General features: G+C 37.4%; 1 protein-coding gene across 5 annotated transcripts in view; it reads left to right on the forward strand.

Moving 5' to 3' along the window:
* The window catches only part of LRBA (LPS-responsive vesicle trafficking, beach and anchor containing), a 758,995-nt gene that overhangs the window by 443,190 nt on the left and 296,821 nt on the right, over nucleotides 1-18,984 (forward strand). The gene's annotated exons all lie outside the window — the stretch shown is intronic.

Raw genomic sequence — 18,984 nt, forward strand, 5'->3', positions numbered from 1 at the left:
CCTTTCCCTCCCTGTCTTTTTCCCTCTCTCCCTCTTTCTCTCTCCCCACCCCCCTTCCCCAATCTCTCTCTCTTCCCTTGCTGTTTCCTGGAGTTATTTAGTTTATGAATGGTCCTGGACCATCATGAGGGGGGTGGAGCTTCAGTTCCTACAATCGCTATCCGAGCTGTCAGTGCTGTAGCCAATCCCAGAGAGAAGACAGGCATGCTTGGCAAACAGTAGCAGCCACCGCTGCCCTTGATAAAGAAAGGGAGGAAAGAGAGAAGTAAGAAAATAGGAGGAGATAGTAAAGTCAAACGCTTACACACATTTTACAGCCCCCTCTTCTTTATCCTCCACTCTTATCAGTTGCCAGGAAGAAAAAGAGTATATAGAGAAGGGACTTCTTGGAGATGGCTGGAATGATTCAAGGGAGAGTGGCAGTGGTTCAGAAAGGTTCACTTTTTTTTTTTTTTTCCTTTCCAATCAGGATTGTGAAGAAGGTGCGAACTCTAACAAAATTACTTTCGCTTCAAGGCAAACGGAAGGAGGAAGGGAAATCTGGGAAAGGACCTAAATTTTTCTAGATTTTCTCCTCAGGCAAAGTCTTCCTTTTCTTCCCCTCCCCTCCCATTGTTGCCAAGAACCCTAGCGATTGCTGTGTGTGTGCGCCAGTTGGGCAGTTGGTGGGGGGGGGGGGAGTGGACATGGGGTGAAGGTTTATAATCGTAAATCTCTTTTCAGTAATTTCCATATGCTGTTGAAAAACAAGGCAGGACACAAATAGTACAAGTACCTTGTTTTATAATTACTTCATAATTAAGATTAAGATATATTTAATATTGTTTCAAGAACTAACTTATTAGAAAATGTTTAAGTTGTGAGAAATGGTGCAGATTTATACATGGTAGAATTTTGTTGGATATACTTTTAAAATAAGCCACTAAAATTTTAATAAAAACAAAGGGAAGTAAATGTGAACCTGAGTTAAAGTTTTCTTAAAATGTTTATGTTACAAATCTAATTTTGAATATATTTTTCAGGCAGTACAGAATTTCTCTTGTAAAATCATTTTATTTTCATAATTGACTCTTGCTTTTAAAAGACTTCACTGCTGCAAAAATCTATAAACTATCCTGTTATTGATTACACAGATGGCTTGCTCCTCCCTTGGCATTTCGGTGAAACTCATGCATGTGCTTTTAGTCTATGTATTAGCCTTTCAAGCTGAACCTATATGGTAGCCTTTAGGTACTTTTGGTTGAAAAAGCTATAACAGTGTTTCTGATTTGCTTAGAGTTGAAGGTTTATGTTTGAACCTCAGGTGTGTGGATTCTGAGTCTTTTTAGGACACATCAAGTAGACGGAAATGCTTTTAGTTAGATTTTGGATCTCATGTTCTCCGCTAATGCTGTAACAATGAAAATCTGTGAAGCCCATTGTGTTAAGACTTCATTTTGCAAACTGTATGCGGCTTTGCAAAACCCCGTGGGAAGGTTTGACTTGCTCTCTCAACGCTGAATCAGGTGAACCCGAATTCAGTTGCAGAAGGAAAGTTTGTTTCATCAGGTACTTGCTGTCAGACACTTGGACCTCTTGGTTCTTTCTTATACGTCTGGCATCTTGTCACCCCTTCACTCTTGTTGCTATAAGTCTCTTTCTAATGAAGTTTGCCCTTTTCGTCCTTTTTGAATCAAGTCGGATTTGTCGTCCGCCATCCATCTCAGCAGCCGGGGTTGGAAGAGCAGTCCGCGGGACTCCGGGACGCCGAGCTGTAGTGACTTCTCGGGAGTGGCGGTGGCGCCGGCGGCCGCGGGCTCTGGCGGTCTCCCGCCTTTCCGGGCACTCGGCTGGCGTCGGACCCCTGGCCGCGGGGGGATGGACGGAACCGGCGGTCCGCGGTCCGCGCGCGCGGGCGCCCGGGCTCTGCTGGCACCCGGGCAGTTGGCCGCGGCCGCAGCGGCGCTCTGGGCAGTGTCAGTGGCAGCAGGGGCACTTGGCGGCGGGAGCGGCGAGAATGCCGGCGGAGGATCCCGCACGCCTTTTCCCGAGGGCGGTTGCTGGGCGGAGATTGGCGGCGGGGCCGGAGGTGCGGAGCCTGCCTTCCTGGACCCTCTCCCCGCGCCCCCAGTCTGAGCCGCCCAGGCCTGGTGAGAGGACTGCCCGGGCCGCGACGCCCCGGGGAGCGAGCATGTGCGTGAGGCCCCGGGTGACGGCGCCGGCCCGCCTCCGGCGCCCTCCGCCCGCGCGCCCTTCCCGGGTGGGCGGCCTGGGCCGAGTGGAGCTTCTGGCCGCCTCTCGCCGGACACCCCCGCCTCCTCTCCTCCCGGCTCGGCCCGCAAGGCCAAGCCTCGTCCCACCCTTGTCCCCTCACTGGTCCACTTTTACATACTGAGGCCGAGGGATGATAAAACGTTACAAATGTTTTGATTTAAAAACAATTCATTACCAATTTACCCTGTCCGAGGTAGATGCTCTAGTAAATAATAAATCAGTTAAACAAAGGCGACTTTAATTTATTGCCTTGGTACTAATTAGAAACATCATTTGAGCAATAAACTTAAACACTTCCAGCAAATAATGCTCCCTCTTGCTGGTCCCCTTCCTCCCCCCCTCCCCCACCCCAACTCACTGGCTGCCTCCGCTCTCAGAGCAGCTTCAGCTGTGTGTTTGCGGATCCGCTCTTCCTCTGGTTGAATAATTGAAGGGGGAAACGGTATCCGAGGAGGCTGTAATTGAAGAGCCCCTGTCACCTCTGCTTTTATGTATGTTAGTATAGAAGTCCATCAGCAGCTCCTTGATGGTGTATTAAAACGAAGTGGCAGCCCCTTCTGCAGGAGATACCGTATTCTATTAAAGGAGACCAAGTGAGAGAAAGAAACTCTAGAGGCTAAAAGCCACTTCAAGTCTTCAGACCGATTGATCTGTATTCTCTTGTTATAATCCGTCTCATCATACTTGAGTTAATGAGGCAAAAGAGGGGGAGCGGAATCTGATGGTCCTTGACAAATTCATTAGGGAGGCTGCAGGACATTTTATTTGACTGTTAAACATCTTGTTTGTTTGGTTTAGGCAGTGCCAACATCAGCATGCTTCTGCCCAGACTTATCATGTTGGTCTGGCTACAGACATTCCTAAAAAGAGAAGGAGGACACGCAGTGTGTGATTTGAGTATTTTGTTTTGGATTTCATGTAGCTCATAACCTTCAGACTTCTCTAGGATTTACCTTCATTGTCCTTACACTAGGAACATTTTATGAGACTATAGATGATAATACTGAGGTGGGCATGTTTTTAGTTACTATAAACTCAGATATGTATGTTTAAACTTTAGTCTGAAAAGTTCCTATTTCCTTAAAAAAAAGTGAGTCAAATTACAGCAATTACTGTGCTAGTTTTTGAAAAATGTGAATGTTTAAGCTCCAGAAGACTAGCCAGGTCATACATTAGATCCTATTTTTACTTGGTTGTGGTTAAATAAACTTTTAATTATTAATTGAATTTCCCTTTGCAGTGAAACATTTATGTGTACAGAAACTTGGGAATAAAAATTTTAACTCTTTATACAAATACAATATTTTTGAAAAACAATTATATATTTTCATTTGAAGGGCTTTTTATATTTAAAATCAGAAGCAGAACCAGGTACTGTATGAATGGTGCTAAAATAAGATGATGAGTTGACAGAATACATAAAAAGCTGAAAATATTTCTAATTGAAGAATGATGAGCAAGTAAGTTAGAATGTTAATCTTATAATACTACAGTGCTTGATTTTCTCAGTTTATCCAATTATAAGACTTTCTTGCATAGAGAATTCAGTCATATTTTCCTTCAGCAATTGACTTAAGCAACCTCAACTTCAGTTCTTTGAGAAACAATCCTGTCTTCCATTTGCAGGCAAACAGTATGAGAGAAAAAGAAAACTGATGCTCTTTGCCTGTCATTTTTATACATTCTTCCGCTGCTGATGAAGCTTGCACTGCTGCAGGGAATGTATGGATTTGAAAAGAAATGATTCAGTAGTTCATGTTGTGTTTCTCAGAGCAAAACCCAACTAATGGCCGAAGCCAGTGCTTCTGTACATCTGACAGTTATAATCCTGTTTACATTTCCAGGGAATTCAAAATCCTTAAACTGTTTTATTTTTTGCTGATCTTTACTTAGAAATGTGCTGAGTTAAACTTCAGAGCAGGTTTACTTTATCATATCACTGGGACTTAAAAGATACCCATTAATTTATTATCCCTAGAAACAGCATATAGTATTTTAATAATCTTTGCTAAAGAGTATGGAAACTTTATATGTTTTTATTTTCTAGGAAAATATTTTAGAATTATTTTAAAAATAATCAGATTATTGATTTAAAAATATCAAGTGTCTGAAGGATTTATACTTTTGGGAAAACAAAAGATCACATGTTTACCTGTATATATTCTTATCCTCTATAATCTGACTTTAAAAATATCAATGCAAGTTGCTAAGTGGTTCTTATATGCTTAATCATTCAGAGTATTTATAGAAATGCTTAATATTTTTAAGAAGAAAATTATTTTTTAGGGGATCAAGGTGTAAAAGGGAAAATAAGTAAGTATTAAATTCCCAAATTTAAAAACTATTCCAGTAAAAACAAGAATAATCCAAACATAATTTGTTAGTGTATTAATTGATGAAAGTTCATTGATGAAGATATTAAAATATCTGTAAGAAGCTGTAATAGCACCAACTGTTAGGATTATATGGTACACATTCAAAGTAAAATCATATTCTCTTTCATTCTCTGTCAAATGATCTAATTTTCCAAAACTCTTAAGTGTGAGAGAAATTATTTATAAGCTATTGGTAATTATGACTCTGAAATCAATCTGGAGAATAATCAGTCATTCAGTGTTTTCTTTGAGCAGTTTCACAATAGTTCCTGTTACCTTAAATGGTCAGTCATACTGTCAAAACAAGTTGTTTTTTTAAATTTCCTTCACAAAATAGCTTAAAAAAAAAAGAAGAAACGCAAACTTTGTAATCACATTGATTGGTAAGCCAAGGATATTGTTCTCGTTTGAACAGTTTCAATTTAGTGTTCTATAAAGTCAAAGGAATGGTCTTAACTTTGCATTACCTAATATTGAAAAATACTTCTATATACCTTTTGAATATTGTTTTGTGGAATTAAATTTGTTTGGCTTACCTTGGATAATATATTTGATTAGTGATATTTACACTTATTAAGCTTTTACAAGTCTAATTCTGTGTAATTTAGTAGGATGAGACAATTGAAAATACAATAGATGTTTTTTTCGGAAGTTTAGTACCAACTGTGTATATGAGTACTTTATTAAGCTATTCATAAGGTCATATCATCAAGTAGATGATTATAGAGCAAAGAACTTGTATTCAGGAGAATGGAAGTGAGCAGTTTTTAGCCTGACTGAAATGTAAATGCAACATTATTGAGCTAGGATATGCAGTGTTAAGACAGTCTTAGTTAATTTGGCGATTATTTTTCAGAAGGTATTTCATTGAATTTACTATATTTTCACTTATGTCTTTTAACTTTACCAAGAAATACATACATTTTTGAGTTGCAGCAGTCACATTCCTTTATTTCTATAAGACAGTTCTGAAAAGTTTGAACACATAAAAGTCTACCTTGTCTGTCTTCTTTCCTTCCTTCCTTCATCTTTCTTTTCTTCCTTCTTCCATTCATTTTAACAATTTTTAACTTACTAATATACTCTGAGGTGTATATTATATTTTTCCTGTTTAATAACATTGACATCATGACTTACTATAATTTCCAACAAATGAAAGTGTGCTTTTGCTAGAGCCAATTCTTAACGATTTATGGGAGGATTATATAATTAGTGGGTTATTATTTATGTATCTTCCATCTTTGAGAAACAAACTTTTACTGGCCTTTAATATCACTTCCAGAAGACAGAAAATCAAGATTGTTACTATTAAACCTGGTGCTAGATAAGTCAAGGCTTTTGATTTCAGTTTCATCCAGTTCTATTTGGAACGTCGAATTGTTTGCTTGCAAGGAGATGTGGTTTCCATTGTTTCATAAGATAACAGTACTGACTCACACGTAGAATGTTTCTTGGGATCTCAGAGCCATCCCCACTCCCGTTTCTGCTTTCTCTGGCGATAGTGCCAGACATTTACGAAACAGATGATGGAGAGGAGGGCTGTTGATTATGCCAGTACTGAGCGTGGCTTAGTTCAAAATATAAGACTTGCTGTTACGTTCCATATTTCTTTCAGTCCATATGAGACATTTTGTGGATCTCTGTTTAAAATTTATCAGTTAAGCATATTGTAGGTAAGTTTTTGTTACACTTCTGGAAAAGTAGTTCTTTTCAACATCTGTTTTTCTTGAAATATATAGGTTCTGCAGCACTCCATCTGTATTAGTAGTAGTAGTAGTAATCTTGAGTCCATCTTCTGCTACAATTATAGGAAATTTTTAATAGACTTTGTGGTATTTTTAATGAAAATGTTAAAAAATCTAGCCTATTCTTTCCTTTAAACACTCTGAATTTGAGTAAAAGTGATGTGCTGAGAGGTTTCTATGATTCCTGGTAGTGGTTAAATAACAACAACAAAAATCCTTCATTGGCTCTAATCTACATATAGAAGACATCTGTGTAGTATAAATGAAATAATATTTGATGATCTAAGGAGTGGAAACTTTTCCTTTAACCATGTAAAGTAAAGCTAGGATATAAAACAGCTGTCTTGGCCTATGTATATCAAGATTCTGCCCGTCTGTTTCTTTTCTGAATTTTCCCTTTCTCCCTTCCCGTATTATCTTTGGATCCTAAAGAATCAGTCTCTCACTTTTTGACTGGTTTTGTCTGTAGACAAAACCTGGGTTGGTAGGTTTAAATCAGCCTAGATAGAGTGAAAAATCTTTGATCTACGACTATGACTTTTTCCAAATGATTTGCTTGCTGGGACAGACACTATCCATGCCCTTTCACTTTGCTATCAGATAGGTACACACAGAGGACCTAAAAGGCTACCAGATGCACAGTTAAATCATCTTATTAGATAAGTAAAGGGTTCCAACCTTACTTAATTAGATCTTATATTTCTAATAGTTATTTGTTCTGTTAGTTATTTAACCTGGTTGGTTAAATGTTCTATAAATCTAATCTTTCCTTCAAATTAGTCAAAACTTTCTATAAATTGTATTGAAAATTAATGAAATACAAAGCAGTGTATTTTTTTTTTTTTTAATGTAAGTTTGTTGCCTGTCACATAGCTTACCTGGATAGATAAGATAAAGGGAGACATACATTACATTTAAAGTCGGTCAGTCGTGTCCGACTCTCCATGACCCCATGGACTATAAGGTCCATGGAATTCTCCAGGCCAGAATACTGGAATGGGTACCCTTTCCTTTCTCCAGGGGGTCTTCCCAACCCAGGTCTCCCGCATTTCGGGCAGATTCTTTACCAGCTGAGCCATAAGGGAAGCCCAAGAATATTGGGGTGGGTAGCTTGTTAAAGAGCATTAGCCTAGGGGATAAGCAGGCCTGAATTTTTACCCTTCCTTGGTTACAAGTTGTGCGAATGACCTTGATCAAGTCATTATCTCTACTCATATTTTCCTAATTGTTAAATGGGGGGACAGATGAGTTTTTCTGCCTCTTCTAGATAGTCAGAAATCTATAATTTCTTACCCCAACATGATCAGAGTTGTTTATATCTTTAGCAGTTGATTTTAAATCAGAAATCTTTTTGCACACATTTAGAGTTTCAGCACTTTTCTGATACAACCATCCGAAAGTTTTCAATGTGAAAATAATCGCAGAAAAAGCTTACAAATGGTTATAGTCCATATTTTAGACTTTAGGGAAGAATGCAAATTATAGATTGAAGACAGTTGTGAGGGAGATCCCATTAACAAGTTGGAATAAATTCTAAGAGTATGCTAATTATTGCTTGATAGGAGTTGGGTCACAGAAATGTGAAAATGAAACAGGCTGTGTATTCTTATATATTTAACAAAACTGTATGTGTTTAAAAGTGTACACAGGGTTGGCAGGTGTGTTTATTTGCTCAGGTTGTTGAATTGTCTTTCAGTGTTTCTGATATTTTCACGAAGATTAGCTAATTTGTAAATATTAGTTCTTGAAACCAAATAAAGTTCAAGTTCACAATGAACTTAAAGGAATGTTCAGTCTTCTCTTTAGAGAAATGACATTGCTTTAAGCAGCCATAACATTACCATATTTATGTTGTGATAAAAGATAGACCCAAGCAGGGAAATGGTTTTCAAAACATGAGTCACTAAAGTAAGTTTTATGCTACTTTCTCATGGTTTTCACTTGTTTTCATCAGAAGATCTGACAAGCATAAAAGTGTTAACATCTTTTATTTTACAGATGTTCTTAGTTTTCCCTCAAACTGTAAAAGATGCTATATCAGACTAGCATGGGAGGAAATAATTTCAACACCTCCCTTCACTTATGCAGTAACTTATTATTTGTCTGCGCTTGTGGATATTTTTGGAAGGAGGGAAGTGTGACAGGAAAAGACAGCATACTGAGATCTAATTGTTCTCATTTTGAGTTATAGATCAATCAGTCTGTCTGCTTTATTATAAATTCACTCTAGAATAGCTTTTCAATGGGAGTAGTTGAGTTATTTTTATGTCTATATTGTATTCTTTGGAAATCCCTTGTTAATGCAGTAGGCATGGCAGGTGACCACCGAGAGAGTTGCTGATGGACACTCTGTGGGTTTGCAAAGTGCAAGCCTAAAAGACTAAGAGATGAGAAATGCATTGCTATTTGTGAATTTATGTTTTATCTCACTTCACTTGAAAATTTATGAGTAGCGTGGCTTAAGGGTGCTGGAGTTGTGTGTTCCAGGGCTTGCCCCTACTGATAACACCCTTGTTGGCGTGAAAGTGCAATGCAAATTATGACAGTTACAACCTTCTGTTTTGTTTAACCTGTCAGTAGATTTCCTGGCTCAGTGCTGAGGGCAATGGTGTGTTCAGCTAGTCCATATTCGCCTAAACTTAAAAGGTCAGGTTTCTACAGGCAAGCCTAGTCAAAGCCTAATTGATGAGGAGGGCAGAGAGACAGAATTTACTGTTCTGTTGGCTAGTTTCATATCGTTAGGTTGTCCTGAAAGCATCAGGCAGTCACAGCCCCTTTCATGTAAGTGCTGACCCTAGACAGGAGCTGACAATCAAAGGAGGCAGCCACAGGAACCAGTGCAAGTAGGCTATTGATTTTTCAGTTAGGTCTAAGTAGTTTGTAGTATGGGTAATGGGTGACAGAGGCAGGTATGTCATTATCAATGAGCTCCAGAACAGTCGCCACAACCCTCTCTCATATTTCCTTCAGCCCTGACAGTATACTTCCAGGGCCGGTCAATAAATCGCCCAACCCTTAACTGACAAGTGACTTGGAGGTTTAGGTTGAGGGGTGGAAGTTACAGAGCTAAACTCCTCTACTTGAACATGTACTGGATCTCAGTACTGGATCTCAGAATTAGTAATTATGTTGTTTTAAGTTTTGGAAATTTTGATTTGTAAAATTCTGTGCAACTCAGTAGTTTACTTTTAAGCTTTTGTGAATTCAAAAAGCATTTTTACTTAGTTTAGAAATTAAGAAATGAGCAGATTATTTGTGAAGATAATCTGCAAGCACAATTGGGTTATTATTGCATGGTTTTGCTTTTAATTTAGACTACGTCCTTACTTATCATGATAACTCTGAACTTATAAAAGTTTAGGAGTTAGAAATTGCCCCTAAAGATCCTTTATAAATCCTAATTTCTTCTGAAATGTTTCGACTGCAGTAGAAAAAAAAACTCGAACCATTTGTAAACGTGATGTATTAGACACTAAGCAGTTACTATTTGACCTTCAAATTTGTTTTATATTACTTTTCACAGTAAAATAGTCAGCAATTGAACATTTAATGATTAAAGTTTGATAAATTATGGTTGTTTCTGAATTTAAAAAGTGAGGCTGATTCTTTTTTTAAAAGCCTTTTGTATGGATATTTACACTTAAAGGTAAGTACATTCATATTCACTTAAACACAAGAGTGTGACAGGTTTTGATTAAAAGTACACATGTTCTAAAAGGGATATAAAATGATCTAAGAAATATTTTAAATTTAAGCCAACATCTACTTTGTTACAAAAGTTAAGTAATATTAAGAGAAGATATTATTTATAACTAGAAAGTGGGAGTTTGGATTGTACCAGGATCCTCGCAAACTATCACATGCTTACATTTTTTTTTGGAAAACTTTAAACAAATTGAAATAAAACAGAAAAGTAAATGTTTTTTAAGACTTCCTTAAATAACTTATCGCTCTGCTATCTTGTTTAACACTGTGATATTGTACAGAACTGCAGTTTAAGTCTGTAGTGTCATCTGGTCGTGGGGTACCATGCATGGCCACATGAATCACTTTCATTTGTCCAGTGCAACTGAAAACACCACCGCTCAGCCCCGGGCTTTTTTTTTTTTTTTAACGTAACCAGCAGGTTAATGCACACTGATAGTACGGATGCTTAAATACTTTCTTGAGTTTGCAGTGACATGTCTGTGTGAATACCCCTGTCTTCCTTCTTAAGACATGAAAATATACACAATTGAAACATAGTGAAAAATGGCTGCTATTGAAATATGACCATCTTAGTTTTAAAGAAGCTTCCATATTATGTGACTAATATTTAGAGGAATTTTATTTAGGTCTCTTGCTTTAGTCCTCCTTTGAGGTTTGCAGATTCTTTAAAGCAAGATTCCTTTTAGAGTCATTGTTTTCTCCCTGTTGTTTGTTACTCATTCTCTAACCTGTATTTTTCTGTTGGATTAGATAAAATATTTAGTGAGAATCTTGTAACCTCTATATTGTCAGCTATGTTATAGGTACAGTGTCTTTTGCTGTATTTGAAATCTTTCCTGAATGCAGAGTTTTATAGGAATGTAAAAAAAAAAAAAGCTGAAGAAAGGGGTACAAATTAAATTTTCATGAAAGAAAATCCTAATCAGCAGTGACAGTGTAAGAGAAAGATGATTGCCACTTGGTCATTGTGGAGAGGCACTTAGATTTGGTGTCAGTGCTTCTGTTAATGATGACTAATGTCTTTCTTGGAGCAAGTGCATGCTCCAACATACTGCTACAGCCTAGAGAGAGGGCTCAGCAGTAGGCACCACTCAGCAAAAGCATTAGGTGTCCTAAAACAAAGGCTTTTTAATGCAATCAGTTTGACAGTCTCTATTATTAGAAGAATGCAAACATAATTCTAAGGCATTTGTCAGCACACTTTAAGTTGTTATATGTCCAGTACTAAGAGATATTAGTTTAACATCAAAATGTAAAGAATCTGAGCAGTGTTAATAGGATATGCTCCCTATTTTGTCACTTATGGGAATGGGCACACATGCTGCCATTGCACAAAATCACTTGTGTTAAGAAAGTTTTAAAGAGAAACATGCAGCAGACTTTTTTTCATACTGCATCGCCGTATATTGAATAAATGCTTTATAGCTGACAAAAAGAGAATGAATGACTCAAAAGGTCTTTTTAGATCTTTTAATCTTAAATATACTGTTTACGAAAAGAAGATGACATGTGTTATTTCTTCGGTGTTCCCCCAAAGTGTAAGACCTTTCAGAAGGGCATTCGCAATGCTTGTCATATTTTTTCATATACATCTTACTGGCCTGACATGTCTTGAGGACCATGAGAACACAGATGTCATTGCATTCAGACAACGCTAATTACTCTGGGATTTTTGCAGCCTCAGTGCCTGCATGTAACTGTCGGTTATGATTGTTCATGCAGCCTACAGTGGGGACACTTTGCGCATGAAAATAGTGAGACACAAAAATCGTGAGACAGGCCTTTTAGTCCCCTATTGTTCTGCAGTAGAACTTGGAAGAAAAAAATTCCTGACACATCAATTTCATTCAGTGTTTTGCATTTGAACCATGTTTGGGCAACATTTTCCTTTATAAACTAAGTATGTTATGCTTCACTGTTCAGTGAAATCTATTATCCATCTGTTTCTTAAGCTTTTGGTACAGTCTTCTACATCATTTTGTCTTCCAGCTTCATGGGAAATTTCTTTATGTAGCTAATAGTTTGAGAGAAGCACTAATTGTGACATGAGTCTTTTCCGAAGTGACATTGAGAAACAATTAATATGTATGATGTGTTCTTCTGATGTGTGATTTAATGTTTAATGAGAAGCTGCAGCAAATATGGTTAGTCTCAATGTTGATAAGTCCAGTCGTCTTACGCTTTTCACACAGGTCAGTTCTTTTCTTTGTTTAATTTTCTCTGTAACGTTCTGGATTTCAGTTGATGATTCATGGTGTTTAGGTGCTTTTGAAGTGTCAGAGGTCAAACGGTGGTCAGATCTGGGCCCTCCTTACTAAATGTGAAGACCAAATCCATGTTTTGATAGAACAGCCTAATCTGTGTTAATCACTGATGGAAAATAAAAAACTCCAGTAATGTAACTTCAAATGCTGATGAAGCAGAAATTGAAGCAGCTTGATCAAAGATGTATGATGAGATAAAACTGCAGTCTCTGCTGTACAGTTATAGTAATTATGACTAATGAACCGTCCAGTCTGGATGAAATGGCATGCCCACAGGGACTGTGTCCAATCAGTTGTGACTTACACAAGCTGAACAAACCATTGTGATGGGATTCCAAATTCTATATTGTTAGAAGTATACTCTTCATTATTAGTTTAACTTTTGTTAGGGTGATGTACAGTGGTTGAAAGTTATTTAGATTTTGTTAAATATAGATTATAATCTCTTTCTCTTTTCATATACTTATTTAAAACACGCATTTGGTGTGCCCTCTGGTCTACCTCTCCTCTCCTAAGCACATTAAGATCACTAACACAATTCTGTGACTTCCTACTTTTTCTTCTATTGTACTACTTTTGAACACTCCCTCTTTTTTAGAGCTGTTGTTTACTTTTGCCAGGGATTATTGTGCACTAAGTGGATGTGGAAGAGATGCTTTTACAATAGTAATAAGACATATGAGGCAGTTACTCTGTGTAAGCACCATGCTAAGTGCTTTCTCTATGTTAACTCACAAATCCTCTCTCCAACCCTTTGAGGTGCAGATGGAGAGAGTGAGATGCAGGAAGGTAGAGTGCTTTGCCCAAGGTTACGTGCTCTTAGAAATGTTGAATTACCTTCTGAAGGTCAGTGATGTTCTTCTAGCCCTAATGTATTTCTAAATTATTCTCAGTTTCCCTTTTTCTAACCTGGATTAGTTTTCTGTTCTTCCTGGTTTTCTGGCAGCTGACAAAACTGCTAGGGTGTTGTAAATTTGAGGGCTCCTGTGCAAGTCAGTCTAGCACAGGTTTCAGGTACCTAAACTTAAATTATATTCAAGTCCCTAAACTCCCTCAATTGCTGTGTTTTTAAGTGATTAGTTCTTTCAGGATGGAGTTTAGGAATGTGTGCTTTTAATGTGAATGCATATCTAAAATATAATAAATGCATCCATTTGATTCACTCTTAAAATTGTAAAATCTTTTAAGTTGTAATAAGTGTGTAGTTTGCTCATTTTTAAAAGAAGATAAAGTAGTGCTAGTAAAATAAGCTTGGTTGGTTCTCTTCCGAGATTACTACACTGACCTTTTCCCATCCTACCAAGTGTAGTCCTAATCTTAATGACTTCTTATTCCCAGCGTCTTACATACTACCTTCTAGATAGTAGGTATTCAGTAACTGTTTGTGGGAAGAAGGAGGCATCAAAGAAAGCACAGGAACTTTTCATTGATTCAGTAATTGAGTGATTCTGTCAAATACCTGCATTAATTCTAGTTCCTTTGAGAAATTTTTACTTATATAGATAGACCAAAACAGGCTTTCATTATGTTGTTATTCTTCAGCATTTTAAAAACTCTTCCTAATCAATTTTGTTTTGCACTGACCCTCAATCTGAAGTTTTTGTCTTTGCAGGCTGACATCCTTGCATTTATCCTGTAATATCCCACAGAGAGCTTTCTTTGAACTTATATTCTAGTTACCATCAATCTCAAACAGTTTATCTTTTCATTTTTGTTGTCTTCTCTATGTCATTATCTACGTATTTTTCTCCCTTTATTACCTTACCAATGTGGACAGTTATTGGAAAGCAGGTATCATCTTGTTTATTCGGTAGCATTGCATGACTCGATACATAGTACATGCTCAAGAAATACCTGTAGATTGGTCCTCCTTTTTCAAACAGGTTTCTTTCCATTACCAAGGTCAAATTTTCAATGTGAGATTTCTAGAGGCAATGTTTTAAAACTCTTTTAGAACTCAGTTGAAATGAGATTTATACAAAAATATTGAGCACTTACTCTGTCCCAGGCACTGTACTAACCACTTTCATTGTCTTAATCCTCTCAGTAAATGTATGAACTATAGCCTGTTATTATCCCCATCTGTATAGTAACCAAGGCACAGAGAAATTAAATAACTGGGTTAGTTCTAAAGCTAGGAAGTAGCAAAACATGACTTGCAAAGATAATGACAGTTTTTTTAAAAACAGGTTTTTTTTGTATCCTTCCAATGCCATGCTCTTTTTGTTTTTTAATGCCCTTTCTGCACTTGTCCATGATGGTTTCTGAACTTCTGCTTTCCTGCAACTTAAGTGATACTTTGCAAACCTACTTATCCTTACCTTCTCAAGATTCTCCAAAGTCCTTTTCTCTCCCACTAATTTTCAGAAGAGGAGAAAGCTTGGTATATACTACTCTGAAATGTGACATGATCAGACAATGCAGACGGATAAAGAGACCCCAGGCTTGTGTTTCTGTTTGTTTGTTTTGCTTTCCTTTTTAAATTCATGGAGGACCAAATAGCAGTTGTCGTTATCATCATCTTATGCAAGTTTTAAGAGATGGTTGCAGTGTAAACTGTTATGTAGTCTGGTTAGGAAATTTCCAAAGTAATACGTACTAAATCATTAGAAAAAGGCTTGAAATGTAAATTTGGTTTTAAAGTGATTGGTAGCTACATCCATGGCTGTTTGTAAAAAGGAAATGGAGTTAATAAAATGCATATTTTATATTTAGGAAACATTGTGGCTTATAATGAGTCTTTATATAAAATTGAAACCACTGTGTTATCAAACAGGAAGCAGTTTACCAAATATAGTAAGCTCTCAGAAGTAAACTGGCATCAATTTCAATTTCTTTTTGGATTTCAGCTTTTACGTGGAAGTTGATGGCATTCTGTTTTATAAGTGCTGCAGTACTTTGTGTATTTTTAAAATTCATATCCATATATTTGGCTTGCAGGAATTTAGTTATTAAGTTCTCACTTATTCAATAAAGATCAATTCACATTTAACCAAAAAATTTGTTATGGTAATTACTATTTGTATTACTGAAAACATTTTAGTCTGAAATCAATATCAATTATTGATCTTCTTTGAACTTTTAAAATTTAAATTACTTTGCAGCTTTTCCTAAATAGTTTAATTGGAAATCTTTAATTAGAAGAAAGTCCAATAAGATCCTAAAATAACTTTTTTTTTTGAAATGAGTCTTTCATTTTATGGTTTATTAAATCACATTTTATTCATTCATTAATTATCTTATACCTTTGACTCTTTCAGATATAATTTAGATATAGTAAGTTAATATTCCAGTCTCATAAAAATGCCATATGATTCTGTGATTCTTTTTTACAAGTTTTTTATAAGGGAATTGAAGTGACAGATTTATATAATTAGAGCATTAGTCATATTTAAAGTATTTCAAAAGAAATTTTAAGTGAAAAAATAACACAAAATCATTTCTGCTGTGATTTACATACATTACGATTATGGTATATTCATGAAGAAAGACTTGAAGAGAAGGAGCAAAAAAGAGCATAAAATGGAATAGTTAGAATAATAGTGGTTAACTTTTAAGGGATTTAATTTCCTTCATTATTTTATTAATATTTATCCAGCAAATTTAAATATTTGAATATGTAAATAAATAACTTTGAAAATCTAATTTGTTTTTAAATAACTCAGGTTGTATAGCTTTACCATATTTTATTGTCTTTTGTATATTAAAGAATTAAACCAGGTTTCCATTATGTGCTGCTTATACTTTGCATGGAAATTGTCAGCTGGAATTACCTTGAGAGTTGTCATATAAAAAATACATGTAAAACCGTAATTCATATGCTGCTACTCTACAGTGTTGTGTGTGATCAATACGAAACGTAGGTAGGGACTTCCCTGGCGGTCCAGTGGTTAAGACTGTACTTCCACCCCTCAGAATGCTGGTGTAATCCTTGGCCAGGGAACTAAGATCCCACAAGCCCCGTGGCAGCTGCCCCTCCCCCCGGGAAACCACACATTCCTGTATTACTGGAATTCCCTGGTGGTCCAGGGGTTATGACTGTGAACTTCCACTGCAGGGGGCAGGGCGTGTGTTCAGTCCCTGATGGGGCACGTGCTACACAGTGTGGCCAAAATTTTTTTTTAAATAATTTGAGAAAAAAATACCCTTTTTTACTCCTGTGATTATATGATGCTAATTGATAAGTTTTATTATTGTTAGATTGCCAAGATCTATGCTTATATACAAATCTGTAATAAGATTGAAAAAAACCTAATTCTGGGCAGCAGGGAAACAGAAATGAATAAAACGTAAGACATAAGACATCTTATTCATAAGAAATGAATAAGACTTACTTTTGAATATCTCAGAGCTCTCAGTTAATAATATTTGTACTGTTTAAGTGTTTGAAGGCTTTAATGTATTGAATGCAGGTAAGTTTTAAGAACATGTATTGCATATTAAATGTGTATTGTTGCTGTTTCAATACTTCATGCTTTTTGACTTTGTTTTGTTCTCTCTGCTTCATAACTTTCACACTATGAAGTTAAGAGCTTGTTTCCTCATGTGTCTGTTAAACAGTTACTGAGAACATACAGGGCAGGGGTGCCTACCTGCAGGGAAAGTGAATATGCACTTACATTGCCATTTATCACAGCTGCCTATAGCAGTGTGTGAGTATGTGTATAACTATACTATCATTAACTTTGCTTCTTTCCTATTCAAGTTTGCACACAGAGTAAATGTATTTAGTGTTCAGTAAATGCCCAGAAAAATTCAAGGTTCAGATTGCAAATAGGGGGAGAAATATCCTTGGAAAACAGCCAGTGAATACTCAGCAACAGTGAGAAGAGCTGAGGTGAGCAGACTGTTATATGCTGATTGGTAGATTTGCAGACAAGGAAAAAAGGCATTGAATAGCTTTGTGCATTTAAGGCCAGGCTTTCTGCAAGAGCCAAGATCTTTCTGAAATGCTTGACGAATACTAACAGGAAAGAATTAAAAGGGGGACTGAGTGGGAAGGAGAATAGTAGAGACTGAGGCACAGTCAGTGATGTGGAGAATGATGAGAGCAAAGTCATTCACAGTAGAGGAAGAACAGTCAGGGACAGATAATAGTGTAACAGTCTCATTGTCAAAAGACCACATGGTGAAGGCATGGCAACCCACTCCAGGATTCTTGCCTAGAGAATCCAACAGACAGAGGAGCCTGGCGGGCTACCGTCCATAGGGTCGCAGAGTCGGATTCTACCGAAGAGACTTTGCACATGTGTGTAGGTAGATGGATAGTGTGTGCCCCCAGTTATGGTGTGTGTGTGTGTGCTCTCAGTATCTTAGTTGTGTCCAACTCTGTGCAGCCCCGTGGACTGTAGTCTGCTTGGCTCCTCTGTCCATGGGATTTCCCAGGCAAGGTTACTGGGGTGGGTTGCCATTTCTTCTTCCAGGGAATCTTCCGTACCCAGGAACAAACCCACATCTCTGGTATCTATGACTGTGCCACCTGGGAAACCCATATATGTATTTATTACACATCCCTGGTAGCTCAGATGGTAAAGAATTGGCCTGCAATGCAGGAGACCCAGGTTCCATTCCTGGGTTGGGAAGATCCCCTGAAGAAGGGAATCAGAGGAGTCCATGGGGTCACAGAATCACACGTGACTGAGCGACTTATGAAGCTGCTCAATAAAGGAAAAACATACATCTATTAGTTTTGTATTGCTGCTGTAAATATTACCAAAAAATGTAGTGGCTTGAACAATACATGTCTCCCTGGGCTAAAATAAGGTATTGGCAGGGCTACATTCTTTTCTAGAAGCTCTGGGGGAAGGATTTGTTTCCCTGTCTTTCCACCTTCTAGAGACCTCCCATATGCCTTGGCTCATGGCCCCCTTCCTCCACCTTCAAAGTCAGATACCACTGGTTGAGTGCCTTTTCCATCACATTCCTCTGACCTACTACCCTTCTGCCCCCCTCTTCCACTTTGAAGGACCCCTGTAATTACATTGGGTGTACTGGATAATCTAGGTTAATTTTATTTGGGGATCAGCTTATTATTAACCTAATTCCACCTGCAACCTGCATATAGGTTTCTCAAGAGGCAGGTCAGGTGGTCTGGTATTCCCGTCTCTTTCAGAATTTTCCACAGTTTATTGTGATCCACATAGTCAAAGTCTTTGGCCTAGTCAATAAAGCAGAAATAGATGTTTTTCTGGAACTCTCTTGCTTTTTTGATGATCCAGTGAATGTTGGCAATTTGATCTCTGGTTCCTCTGCCTTTCTAAAACCACCTTGAACATCTGGAAGTTCACGCTTCACGTACTGCTGAAGCCTGGCTTGGAGAATTTTGAGCATTACTTTACTAGCGTGTGAGATGAGTGCAATTGTACGGTAGTTTGAGCATTCTTTGGCATTTCCTTTCTTTGGGATTGGAATGAAAGCTGACCTTTTCCAGTCCTGTGGCCACTGCTGAGTTTTCCAAATTTGCTGGCATATTGAGTTCAGCACTTTCACAGCATCATCTTTCAGGATTTGAAATAGCTCAACTGGAATTCCATCACCTCCACTAGCTTTGTTCGTAGTGATGCTTACTAAGGCCCACTTGACTTCACATTCCAGGATGTCTGACTCTAGGTGAGTGATCACACCGTCGTGATTATCTTG

The sequence above is a fragment of the Bison bison genome, unplaced genomic scaffold, assembly GCF_000754665.1.
Source record: "Bison bison bison isolate TAMUID 2011002044 unplaced genomic scaffold, Bison_UMD1.0 scf7180017864146, whole genome shotgun sequence".
Taxonomy (NCBI): domain Eukaryota; kingdom Metazoa; phylum Chordata; class Mammalia; order Artiodactyla; family Bovidae; genus Bison; species Bison bison.